The following is a 13844-nucleotide window of genomic DNA, read 5'->3' on the forward strand; positions in this document are numbered from 1 at the left end:
CTCAGTTTGAGGCTGTGATTTTGGTAACAAAGACAGTTTAATAGCAGGAGTGCTTTACTCCTTCTAAGTCTCTAATTAAAGGTAGTGTGGGATAGTTTGCCAGATTTCATGCTGAAGATGATTAGGGTACTTATATTAATTCTGTTCTCCCATCTGTATAACAGAAAACTTTGGAAAATCCATTCTTAATTTACATCTGGCAAGAGATGCCTGCTCTGCTCTTGACACAAGGAATACAAGGGATGTCTGCTGTAGATACAAGGAATATTGACTCCCCTTACATAGGCAAGGTTTTTTACAAGCAGTGAATGCTTCTCCCTTGGTGGCAGAAAATAAGCTAGATGAAGGGTAAAAATAAGTATATGTATAATAACCACAGAAAGACTTGGTTGGAAATTGACTTCTTTTTGGTGTGGAAGAAGGGGTTGAAATATGAAAGAATCTTGGCAGCCAACCTCTACAGTTTAACAAGTGGTTTTGATAAAGTACTTCTTTTTTGGGCTAAAAGGAGTTAGGGTGTTGCCATTTTTGTTTGATGGAAGACTGTGTGGAGCTGAAGGGATGTGATTATAGACTGGATAAAATTCAGTGAAGCTGACAGCCAAGGTAAGAAAGAGTTGAAAAAGTGGATAAGGTCATTATGGGACCAAGTTGCTGAAATGACAGAGCCAAAATCCACCCAAAATTACATGCTGAGGTCTACTTTCAGATCTTAAATGTATAACCAAAGGGATTTTCCCTGAGAAAATATGAAGTGAATACAAATTGTTGAGATAATAGTGGAGCTATCTGTATACGACGTAAGAACCCACTAAACAACCCACAGTAAATGAAGCTGGTTTGGACGAAATAAGCAGAGCTGATGGTAGGAATATGTTTCTGAAGTGAACAAAAAATAAATAGAAAGCTCGTGGAAGGATTGAATACAGTACTGGCTGAATTTAGATGAGGAGCATCAAGGAAAAGAAAGTTTTCGTTGTTTCTTCTTAACTTGTTGCAGGAAAAACTCCCTGTTGTATGTAAAGAAACAATTTTGTATCAAGGATATACCTGACTGTGCCATCAGTTTCTCCTTTTAATAGAAATAGCTTTTGTGGATGAATTTTGGCTGACTGCTGAGTCCAGAGGGAGTAATTCAGAGAAAATGAAGTGTGAAACATTTTGATTTTTTCCTAGTGATTTACTGTAGTAGGTAACATCTGTGTCTTGGATCAACGCTGTTCTGGATACTTGTTCAAAAAAAGAGAGAGAAAAAAAAGAAAAAAACCCAACCAATCCACCCAAGAAAACCATCCAGTAACAACAACCCTGAATACCAAGGTAGATGTAAGGTATAAGGTGCCACAACCAGGTCTCCAGGGGTAGATTTTTCCAGCTAGACAGTGGGCACCCCATTGGAGTCTGTTCAGTCTGACGGGAACGCTAAGTTCCTGAGATCAGCAGGGCTAAAAGTAGCTTCACAAATTGTTTTCCTACCCTCTCAGTGTTGCTTTCACACTAAATCTGTTGTTTGTTGTTATAAACAAGAAGAAAAGAATTTGGGTTGAAGGCTTTCTTTTATTGCTTTTTCTTCCTTAGAGTGATTTTGAAATCTCTAGTCTTTTGGATGGAGGTAAAGTGAATTTTGAAACTAAGTAATTTGTTACGTGTTGGTCAATTTCTTCTGTTGTAGAGGGAAAAAGAAACAGCGCAACACCAAGTACTGCTTCAGCAAAAGGAGTCCTTACTGTATGCTATATAGATCCCTCTTTTTAGAGCATTGCAAACCACTGTTAGGCTTCTTTTATTTCTGTGTAAGGTAGCCTATGACTCGTTTGCTTAGTGGTTGCTTTTTTTCATGGACTAAGTCCTTCCCAGAGTCTGCTGAGCAGTTACCTATTTCTAATTTAAAGATCTTACTGTATGGCCTTCAGAAAAATGGGATTTTACCACACAGTCTAGCCTCCAGCTGGGGAATAGTCTGCTTCTAGGACACATCTGAAACACACTGCAGACTGTGAGGGTGAAGCCTTGAATCCTAGAAGGCTGTTATCCATGGGCCCCTTCTTATTTATATCAGCTTGAAGCACGGAGCTGTAACACCAGCATCTGTAATGCTCTGCATCATCACAGCTGTCACTGTCATGCTGTCTTTCCTCAAGTCCTGCTGTTACTGGCCACCCAAGCTGTATCTGAAACCTTCATCATTCGTTTTCTTTTTTCCTGTGCTTAAGCTCAGTTGTAAGCCATTGTTCCTATTTGCAAATAACGAGCAAAACCAAAAAGGCTTTTGAAATCTGAGGTGTGGTTATATTTATTTTTTTCCTCCTTTCTGAAGAGTCCTTTATCAGGAATTATGTTGTGCTGAACTTAGAAGAATCAATCATGGGATCAAGAAATAGCTTAGGTTGGAAGGGACTTTGAAGCCCACTGTCATGCTATAATATGTTGGAAAACAGAGCAATAATACTGGGGGTGGCAAAGTCTTTGGCTGCAGCAAACGAGGACGAGCCCAGATACGGCAGCTGTGGACATAGAAACGAAGGAAAAGAGCTGCTTATCTGGAGAAGGCCTCAGGTAGGCAGGGATCTCCAGTGAGATGCCCTCACCTTCACTGCCAACCCTTAAATGAGGTCTGGAATTGGGTGGATCCTGGCTCCACCCCTTCCAGTCACTCCTGAGCTCCCCTGGGTTTCCCCTGTCTTCCCTCCAGGTTCTCCATCACTGTTCAAGCCATGACTTAGCACTTCCACTACACCTACTCAGCTGTAACCCTGTGCTGTAGCAGATCTGTTGCCACCAGGTGAGGCTGCCCAGGGCCCCATTCAACCTGGCCTTGAGCATCTCCAGGGATGGGGCACCCACAGCTTCTCTGGGCAACTGCCTCACCGCCCTCTGAACAAAACATTACCTTCTCACATCTAAGTTAAATCTTCTGTCTTTTAGTGTAAAACCATTCCCCCTTGTTCTACCACTATCCGTCCATGTACAAAGTTCTCCTTCTTGTTCCCTTTAGGTATTGGAAGGCCACAGTGAGGTCTTCCTGGAACCTTCTCCAGGCCAAACAATCTCAGCTCCCTCAGCCTGTCTTCACAGGAGAGATGCTCCAGGCATCCGAGCATCCTAGTGGCCTCCTCTGGACCCACTCCAACAGCTGCACATCTTTCTTGTGCAGGGGGCTCAAGCCTGCCTGCAGTTCTCCAGATGAGGCCTCACAAGGGCAAAACAGGAGATCTGCAATCCCATACTGCGTTTTCTTTAACAGTTTACAATTTAAAAAATATTAGGCTGAAAAAATATTTCAGGACTGAAATTTGGTTTTCAAAGACACTTAGAACCTGCTCATATCCATGCCTCGCTCTAGAAGTCACACAGATATGGCTTGATGAGGAGCCTCTGTCTTTATCTGTCTGGAGATCTCTTGTCCCGGGCATGTTTCTGGGTGCCAGCTTGTAAATCACACAAAAATCACACAAGAGGAGCTATCTGGGAGCTCAAGCCACATCACTGTCTCCTAGCATGAATACATTACATTCCAGACTTTTATATGAAAGAATTTATATTAGTAAAATATTTGTGAAGTTTTACTAACATGGTAGGAGCTCTTTCCTCTTTTACAAGAGGTAAGAATTATGAGCAGTCTGCCTTCTCTCTCATTTTATCTACTCTCCCATCTACTGTTTTTCTTCTCTCATCTGAACACAGATAAAATCCAGTAACAGTGGATATTTGTTTTGCGGTCAAAACTATCAGGATTGGAATCAACACTCCTGGCAGCCATTGGGAAGAGTTCTTGTCCGTAGAAAATTTATGAAGGCGCAGAGATGCTGTGTTCAGTAATGTAGCCTTAAAAGGTATCCAAACATTTTGTTCCTGATTAAAGCACACAATGCTGTGGGACTGAGCTATTTACATCTGGACTGCCTGGGGCTGTAACGCTGGCAAACGTCTACACTAAAAAGGGGGAAAGAGGCATTAAACTTAGGTATCCAGTTCACACCATTTGTCGCAGTTTTGTTTTGACCTCCTGAAAAAGAAATGCAACAGTGGCATCCTGTGGCCTGAACAGCTAACGACAGGTGTGCCTGCTGGGGGGCAGCGTCTGCACTGAGTTCTCCCTTCACTGAGTGGTAAATGGAACAAGTTATTTCTATAAAGCTATTATTATTATTTTTTAAGTCTGTAGTACTTCCTGCATGTACGCTGTATGTTTTCAGTCTGAAGGAAGAAGCTAAAAACTGCCCATGTTTTTCACTGAAGGCTTTCTACTGACTGCGTGATCTAATCACTAATTTATCTTACATCCCAATGCTTGTTTTCCCACCAAACTCTTGGGGTGCTCGGGACAGAGGATGCCTTCAGTTGCTCACCTAGGAGACAGACTGCTGGGTTACAGTCTTGTTCTGCTGAACATTTTCTTGGAGAAAGGAATAGGCTGAGAGTGCCCTGCTTTCAAGTATCCCACTGTTTAGTGCACCATACTCGGTCTGAAAATGAGCATTTCCAGAAGGTCCAATCGAAAGACTGGCAAGAGTTGTTGTTACTTGCACCTACATTGTATCCTAGCATGTGTGTGCCTATGTGAGTCTCTTGTGCTTTTGAAAGCCCTAGCCTTTACTTGTTTAACTTGGACGGACTGCAATTTGCTTACCTCCTTACCAGCAGATATTGGCAGCTGCGATCAGCAGGCGTTCTAAAAGCTTGCATGCCTGCCAGAAGGCGCTTTAATGAGGAACATGCAGGCTCACCTGCACTCCTGTGGAGAACTGCCAGAGAAGCTGCTGATAGCCTCATCTCTCCCTCTTCTCTCCATGGTTTTGCCATCGCTTCCCTTTGGGAAAAGAGAAGATATTAAGGTGGTGTCTTTAAATCTCTTAGTTTCTACTTCTTACCTTCAGATTTAGGGGTGTAAATGCTACCAAATGCTCAGCATCGGAAAAAAAAAATAAAAGGGAAAAGCAGACCTTACCAGCAAATGGAACAGCTTTGATCATTTATATTTTGCTTTTTCCTGTGTCCAGAAGACTTCAGCCCTGTATGTTCTCATGAGAAGCAAAACACAGGAGACAGGAAAGGACATCCCTGGACGTCTGTGTGTGCAAGAACCTGTGAGCATTAAATTTCCCATTGTGCAGGAAAGTCACAGCAGTTCCCTTCTTGGGAATGTTGGAGTTTGAGGCTGGGGAACCAGAATAGCAGTGGGCAGGGGTTTAATTGCTGCCTTTAATAATGAACTTGTACTCATAAGGTTTTCATGGAATTGCTTAGCTGAGCTTGCACCAGTTTCTCACCACTATTTATCCCTGGGCTGTCCCTTATAACATTCACATGCCTGAAAACAAACAAATGGTAAGTCTTGCTGTGGCTCCAGTAATGTTAAACTGTGCTCCTTTTTGTCAGTTAAACTGACAATGAAGATAAGAGAAGCCGGTGTTGGTATCATCTGTTGCATAACAAACCACTCTTGACAAAAGAAGCAGCCTCCTGTCAAACGAATTTCCTTTACAACTGCCAAGGGGACTATTTTTAGTTTCATCTGCCATTCTTTACTCCTTAAAAGTCTGTTTCGCTTTTTCAGTTTTTGTCTGTTTTCCTCTTTCCCATCAGCTCTGATACCAGGTGATAATTTGCTTCAGAGAAGCCACTGGGTTCTCTTCTGTGCTGAAGGCCTGTTCCTGGGGCTGGGTGCTGTGAGCACATGTGCACTCCATTCTGCTGCCTTGCTGCTGTATCCAGGTCAGCTCTTGGGAGGGAATGTTCAGAGGAGGATGAATAAAAATCCAGACTAGGGGTTTCAAAGACAAACAAGTAAATTAAATCATTTTTTGTTGGGGCCGAGACCCTGTTCAGAAAACATTGTAAATTGTACAAGGGAAGCCACAAATAGTATTTAAACAGCATCACAGGCAGCAAACTCTTCATATTCCATTAGCAAAGCAGGGCTGAGCCTGTTTTTTTAACCAGAGATAAAACTGAAGTGCTTTGGGAATTATGGTGTTTATTCCATAGGTCTTGACTCTGTAGTACTGGCTGTGTTCCCTTAAGGTCTGTTTGACCCACTACATGTCCTTTGAGAAGCAGAATGATTCTTGTCTTCTGGTTGAGATATAAAACAGGAGTCCTGCCTATCTGTAACCCATTAGAAATACTGTGGTGCTGGTTGCAAAGTAGGAGTGTCCTAAGGCTTTGATTGTTCTAGAAATAACAGCACTTTGCTCAGGTGCACATCGTAGTTCAGTCAATTTAAATCAAGTAATTGTCATCCTCTCCATCCTCCTTCTAAAGCCTGGTTCACATGGGTTATTTTATACTTTATACCTTCTTCCTCCACGATGTACAGGGGTGTAACAATAATGAGTGGTTTTGTGCCCATGCTGTTTCTGTAAGGTACAAGTTGCTATAATACTCATTTTATAGGTGGAGTTGAGGAGCCCAGAGGTATGTGAATAGCCTTAAGTCAACTGGGAGGTATGGCAGCATATTTGTGTCTCTGTCTTCCAAGTGAACAAAACAGTCTTGAAATTAGCATACTAACATGTCCCAGGAAAGTGACACAGTTCTTATGAAGAAGGAATTGCTAGAAATATGGTCAAAAGTTCTAACCATTAGTTTTTTCTTAACAAATCAGAGTTTTCAAATGCTATGCAATGTTTGCGAAAGATTAAAACAAAGCAAGTTAGGCTTATGATTGAAGTGTTCCAACCTATTTCTTTTTCCTCAGTGGAAAAAAAAATGAAGAAAAGCTACTGAAGAGAAAAGCAAAACAGGGACCTGATTTCTCAGCTGGAATGAGAATACAAATACATATAAAAAAAAAAAAAAAAAGTACTTTTTTTTTTCATGCTTTCCCCTCTCTAGTCTTACTCTATTCTTCACTTTGGAATATAGCTGACTAGTGCAAGAGTGGCCAGTTTCCATGTACCAAAACTTTGGACAACACTGTTTAGCCAAGTAAAGTTAGAGTTGGGAAGTGTTCATGTGGCTGGTGACAGCAGCTTCTTACATGTCTGACTGCTTTGCTGTCTGATGGGATCGGACAGGGATATCCTCAGCAGTCTTTGCTGGCTCACCTCCTCCTGCTAAATGGGTTTGGATTATGCAGCAGCCCCCACATTAGCGTACCCATGCTGTGAGTCACCTGGTGAGATCCCAGCCTGTGCATAGCAGAGTCATTTGGGTATCCCAGGGCTTAAAATGTGAGCTACCCCTTGCTGTGGCATACACCTCTGAGCAGTCTATGGGCTAACATAAAACTGTGCCTGCTCTTCTATTCCTCTTTGTTCCATTCCTTTTATCAGTGCTACTTTTCAGTTTCTCTCTGCTTTATTTTTGATTCTGCAGTTTTCAATCCCCTGAATTAGGTTTTGTTTCAATGGCTGGAAGTGGAGGAAGCACTCAAAGCAAGGCTGGTTTCTTATTTTTGAAAATGCTTGAAAGTCTGCCAGCGAGCTGTCAGGTTTGTGATGGTTTGTGACATATCAAAGCAGACAAGTGAGGGTTCATAATAATTCAAGATCTGTTAAAAACAGCATTGAAGTGTGGTTAGCAGTGGAAGCTTTTTAAAGAGAAAATAATTATTGTGGGTGTTCAGAGTCGTAAGTAAATTTCAACCATTGCTGTGTAAAAGGTCTATCATTTTAGCTGCATGTATATCATTTGGGTTTTGCCACTCTCACTCAGATTTTCAGTGTTTTCATCCCAGTTCATCTGTCTCATTCCTTGCCCTGGTGCCTGAAGGGAATGCTGCTCTTACATGTCTGTACAAGGGGAATCCAGGTTTCCATGCCACCTATGTGTGCACAGCCTTTCTTCAACCATTTATTGCCTTGTTCAGTAGTTCCATTTTCTGCCTCTGCAGCCTTTTTGTCATTCTATGCAAAGGACAGGTTGTGTTTTCTCCTGGATCAGTGGCAGGAGAAGTAGCAAGAAACTTCTTGGCCAAGAGCCTAAAAAAAATCATGTAGTTTCCATTGAGTGAAGGGGGTCTGACCTTCAGAATTTCTCACAGCACGCAAAGAGGTTTTGAGCAGAAATGTCCAGAGGAAACGAGAATTCTACTTTCAAAATGGATATGAAATGAGAAAGCTAAAGAAAAAGATAAATTTTCCTCTTACTCTGTGTAAAGGGCCTCTATGCTGAAGACATCACCAGCTGAATGCATATAAGAAGTCGCCAGCAATCATTAAGCTCAATTAATCTTATTCTCGCACGCATGATAACAGCTGTGGATTATTTAAACAAAGCAATGGTGGGCAAGCAGGAGAGGGAAATTGCAGAAAAGAGGTTCTGCTGTAAACACTCGTACCACCATCACCCAAACTACACTGTAATATAGAAACTGGGTCAGAGACACCCTTCCCCCTCCAGGCTGTCAAAGTTATTTGAGCTTCTATTGAAACCATCACAATAGAAGAGTTTGGCTCATGCATTCACTGAGCAAAACTGATTTGTGTTTCTTGGTTCAGAAAAAGCTGCTGGGTAATTTTCCATGCAAGTACAATGCAGCAGTTCAGCTGATCCCTGAAAGCTGATTTCTTGGTGATTTGCCTTTCATTTAATAAGGCTCTTCAGCTTTTATTTAGCCTTTCTAAATTCACGTGGTGAATCTTTGTTTAGAAGCCTTAAACCTCTCTTGCCTGTTTCAAGTTGAGGAACTGCACTGGTAGCCTTCGTTCAAAGTTCAGAAGATTGCTGTAAGTCTATTGAGATGCCTCTTGTTCGGTTTTCTTACTGGCAGTATAAGTCTAAGTTAATTGGTTTATTTGCTTGTAGGATAATTGAATTAAAATGCATTGTTTAGGAAGTATGGCTTGATCAGATACAAACACAGCTCTTTTGGACTGTTCTCACTCCCCTTTTTAATCCCGTATTTAAGTCTTTCATCCTTGTTTACAGTCCTATTAGTGGTCTCAGCCTTCTGCTGCACTCCGTCTGCTCTGGTTTTTGTGTGTTTTGTTTTTTTGGCTTCTTTCAGGGAGTCTCAGTGGCTTCCTCTTGTTCTGAGAAAAAACCTAGCCTACTCTTTATGCCCATGATGAGAGGCTACAGAGGTTGCCAGCAAGCACAGGGCCTGGGAGTTACGCTATCGAAGTGGCATTAGTTGGCAGTGCTCATAAGCCCTTATTCCAAAGGTGTCACAAATGAAGTGAAACAACAGGACAAACTAGGTGAAATAAAGCTCCAGTGTTAGAACCTGCTTTCCAATGCTCAGTTAATACATTCTCTAATTTCACTTCCCCTCCCTGCTGCCCTGTGTGTGCACTTTCACCGAGCGAGCACATGCACTGTCACTCTTCTTTCTCCTTGCATAAAATGTCATTTGTTTCTTGAAAATCACCTCACTCAATGGACAGCGTTGCCAGGAGGTGTCTGTGGGGTCTACTCAGACATGGAGCCAAGAAGGCTGTTTAGGCCGTGACTAAGTAGCTGCGGTGTGTTGTATTGTGGAGTGATGTGCTGTGGTGTGTTCAGGAGCTGTGTTTGACTGTTGAGCAGAAGGAACAGCTTTTCCTTGAGTACACTTTCCAGATGAGAAGCTGGTCGTTATGACGCAGCAGTGAGAACTTTTCTATCCATTCATGTCCAGCTGCTTCTCAATCTTCACTGTATTGTATATGGTAATAAAAAAAGAGGGGGAAAAAGTGCCCCAGATTGTATGCTAGTTTCAACAGTGAACGTCTTGAACTAGCTTTCTCCGGCAGCACACTTATTGGAACTGCCCATGTTCATATGCCTTCCTTGCAACCTCACTATCTAGAAGAAAAACAGAAATTCTTGCCATTCCACCCAGCTGCCCAAATGAATAAACTACAGAAGTGATTTGGGAAGAATCTCAAGCAAGGGAGCCATTTGCACTCTGAGGTTTGACAGCAGAATGCCTTCTGTTGTTATCAAGGCTTATCACTCTCTCTGGCAAATGCTCTATCTATAATAATCAAGACTGTGCATATGACATAGTTCTTTGACAGGTCAATATTTCTCAATAATTTAGTAGCACCGCACACTCATGAAAATAGAGTTATAATTAGCTCTCATCCCTGAAGTTGGAAGAGCTGTTCAGTTTGTTGGGGGCTGCTGGCCAATTCTCTTATCTAATTGGATGAAGTTCCTACTTTCTCCCATTTGTATGATGTCTGCTTTTACACAAACTCATTAAGTGCAGCTGTACTCGAAGTTTATAACAACAGCCACAGTGAAGCCTAGACAGAAGTTTAATAGCAGATCTGTTCTCCCTTTTTCATCTGGTCTCAGTCCATTCAGATGGTTGATGTATGCCCAAATATCTTTCCCTAGCACCTAATTCTGCCCCATTCAGCTTTTAATTATGAATTATCTTAACTATTAGAAACCAGACAAATTACGTTAGATTCCTCTGTTTGTTTTGAAGCCTGACAATTTACAGCTTGCTTGAAGGAAAATATATTTTAAAGCTTTTTTTTTTTTTTTTTTTTTTTCTGGACCAATGCATATAGAAGTGTTTTTTTTTTTTCTTTTTTTTTTCCTTTTATTTTAAAGCTGGTGTTAAGGGGCAATCAAATAATGGCTACATCATTTGTTAAATCTTCAGCAGCATTGAACTGTCTATACAGTAGAAATCAACACCGGAGTTAATGTTTTTTAGACCTTTTTTTTGCAAAAAAATATATATTTTTTTGCTTTTGTCAGGATGACTGCATTTTTCTCAAGATCCTGTGTGTAACTGTGATTTTTGAATTTCTGCTTAGTAGAACATATATGGTAATAGAGAAACTTTGTTTTCCAGAACTTGAATTTTTTCTTACTTTGTGGCCTTTAATACAAGCTTACTTTACTCTGCAATACAGATATAGCAGTTTTAGTAGCTTTAGAACTTCTGTAGATTTACACTTTTCTTGCACTGGAGTGCTATTCCAAGGTTTTCTGGGGAGCTTCCAGCTGTGTAATATCCTTCCCCTACCATGTTCCATAAGAGAAAAGGAAAAGAAGCACAACAACAGGACTCCCTCCCAAGCAAAATTCAACAGAGAGGGAAAATTCTGTCTGCTGGTGTCTCACCTCCCTGCATCTGCATTCCCTTCAGGTTGTAGTGCTCTCCCAGCTTAGAAGGTCAGCAAAGGCTTGACCTGCATGAGCTTCACAACACTGTTGTCTCTTTCCGTGATCTAAAATTGCAAACATCTTGCAAAATCAAAGCCCAGAAGGAGTAGGGAAGAAAGAGGAAGGAGGAAACCCCTCACCTGCATGACTGAGTCCTGCTTGAACTCACGCTGTGCTGTAGTTGTCTCTTGGATCATGCAATCATCAAAAGATAGTGGAGCTGGACATTTTGTTTCTATTCAGAGCATGAAGAATGAAGAGTGTTGTAACCAAGTCCATGGTCACTGCTGTCAATGGACCTTTATGGCAAAATGGATGTGTTCATATTCATTATCATTCTTCTCGCTGGTGACACCAATAGGTCGTTTAATTGATTGTTTTAAAATAAAACAACCTCAGCATGATTCACAAACAGTTTTGACTGGTGTCTATACTAGAAAAATGAATTTTGCCAACATCTCTTTTTTCATATAGTTGGTTTTGTCTGTAGGCTATTATGTGCTCAGACCATTTTTAGACAAATACAAGATACAGGCATCCTTATTTAGTGTCCTGTCCCTTTTGTAGTTTTCATATGGGGCTGCTACCTCAAGCATCAGTAAGGTAAGCTTCCCTCAGATTCATAAGCAAGGGCATCGAGGCCTCTTCTAACAAGTAGAGAACATTTTTATAATTGACCTCTAGCACCCTGTTCTCTTTGAAATATGCAGGCTTATTTTTCTAGGAAATGCTTTATGCATTAAAGGGACTATTATAACACCAGAACATTTGTTTTGCCAGATACAGTCATCATGGGCACATCATGAAAGTGACAGCAGTAGCTGCTCTGTGCTGTCTAATTTTGTAATGTTTTGACAGAAATTAGGATGTGAATGTATGTTTGTGCTACCAGTCATTAGTGAATCATAGCACTTAATTGGAAGGGTCAACAAGACCAACAGATGTGGTCTTCAGGAAATGAAAATGTCTTCTTTCATTTGTGATTTTGAGCTTGTTTGTACACTGCATTTGTTGGAAGTAGGCTCAGCTGACGGAGATTAAAGAAAAAGTAGTGAGCTATTTTCCCAGCACTTGAGTGAGTGGTGACGGTTGTTGGAGGATGTGATGACAGAAGAGAAGTGGGTTTTAATTTTGTTTTTGAAGTGGGTGGGGGTTGGCAAATGGATGCTTAAGACATATTAATGAAGTTATGTTGACAACTGTTAAGTGCGAAGTCTGTCATGTATCTCTTTGCAATGAATGTGTCTTTATGAGCAAGCTGCATTACAGACATCTGTGCAATTGTCAGCTGTAAGGAAAGGAAAGGATGATTCGGCAGCGGACACACAGTTGAAAATGAAGGACAGGTATTTATTTGTGTGGGTGTGTATACTTCTGTTTGCCAAAAGTGACATATTTTTGACTGTCTGTTCTTCCCAAGTAGTTAGTAAGTGGAAAAAAAGGAGTTGAGCCAGGGATGTTGTTTTTTTTTTCTTCCCAATTTCTCCTGTACCAGAGAATTTGAACATTTTAGGGCAAATGGATCATGCCTTTCATAGTCACTTTCTGAAGATGCATGAAGATGTGAGCTCCAGAAAGAGTTGGGAAAGCTTCAGGTAAAATATCACTAGTCAAGCATACAAAATAAGTGAAGAAACTGGTAATGCTTAGATTTGACCACATCTGTGTTTGCACGAGCTGTGCTCACTTGCAGTGCATTTTGCAGCTGTGTGTTATGTTCCATTTTTCTAGTACCTTTGTGACTGGTTCTTGGTGTGGTTCTCAAAGGGGCTTACACATACTGTAAAGGGACAGCTGTGTTTTTGCCAGAGTAAGGGAGGAGCAGGACTTGGGATTGTTCCCTGACTCTTTCCAACTGTTTCCTGACTTTTTCCAGTTACAGAGCTCTCCCCCATGGTCAACTTGAGCTTAAGAAAAGCAAAAATATTAGAAGAAAACCTTTGTCTTTCTTGGGTAGCTGCATAACCTTGTGTAACAAACAGTTAAATCTGTTCTGCTGCTATCAGTGGTTCCATTTCAAGTGCATGCAGTAGGTCTTAACCCAGCTGATGCTGATGCAGTGGATAATGGTGGGAATAGTTCTTGAGTTAGATGCATGCTTTGAGAAGTGTGTGATGTGAAGAGGATCTTGGATCTACCTGAACCCCTAAGACTGTCTCATCTCTTTCTGGAGGTAGTTGTATCTTTTTTTTTTCCCCCATGTATGCTTCTTCAGCATTTCGAGCATCTCTGGGTTTGCCTTACTTTCCCCCTCCATCTTGGTGGAGAATAAGGAGGCAGACATTAAGTAACAAGGCTGAAATCTAGTTTCACACCTGGAAGCTATTCCTGGGATGTAACTGGAAGCAGTGCTGCCTCAGTTAAAGATTGATGTAGGTGGTCAGCAGCTGGCATGAAGGGTTTGTTAGATACCTTGTCTGTGGGGAGGAGGAACCAAGAGGAGCTAAAGTTCAGCCCCTTTGTTTAAAATACATCTGTTTCTTTCTTGTGCTCACATTTTTTTATGTGTCAAATATACCAGCTTCTTGTAAAGCTGTGGGTTGGAGGAGTCTGTGCATTCTGCTAGCACTAAATGAATTACCTAATGAGAAGAATGTTTGCAAAGCCTGGAGAGAAGTAACAGCTGCTTTTTCAAGTGCAAAAAATCCCTCTAACATTTCAAATCCATAGCAAGAACAGGGATTTTTTTAAAGACCTGGATGAAAGGAAATCAGTAATGTGTAGGGGGTGCTGAGTGGACCAGACACCTCACCTGCTTTATTCCTAGGTGCAGAGGGAATTCAGAGTTA

Source organism: Lagopus muta, chromosome 3 (assembly GCF_023343835.1).
Source record: "Lagopus muta isolate bLagMut1 chromosome 3, bLagMut1 primary, whole genome shotgun sequence".
Classification (NCBI taxonomy): domain Eukaryota; kingdom Metazoa; phylum Chordata; class Aves; order Galliformes; family Phasianidae; genus Lagopus; species Lagopus muta.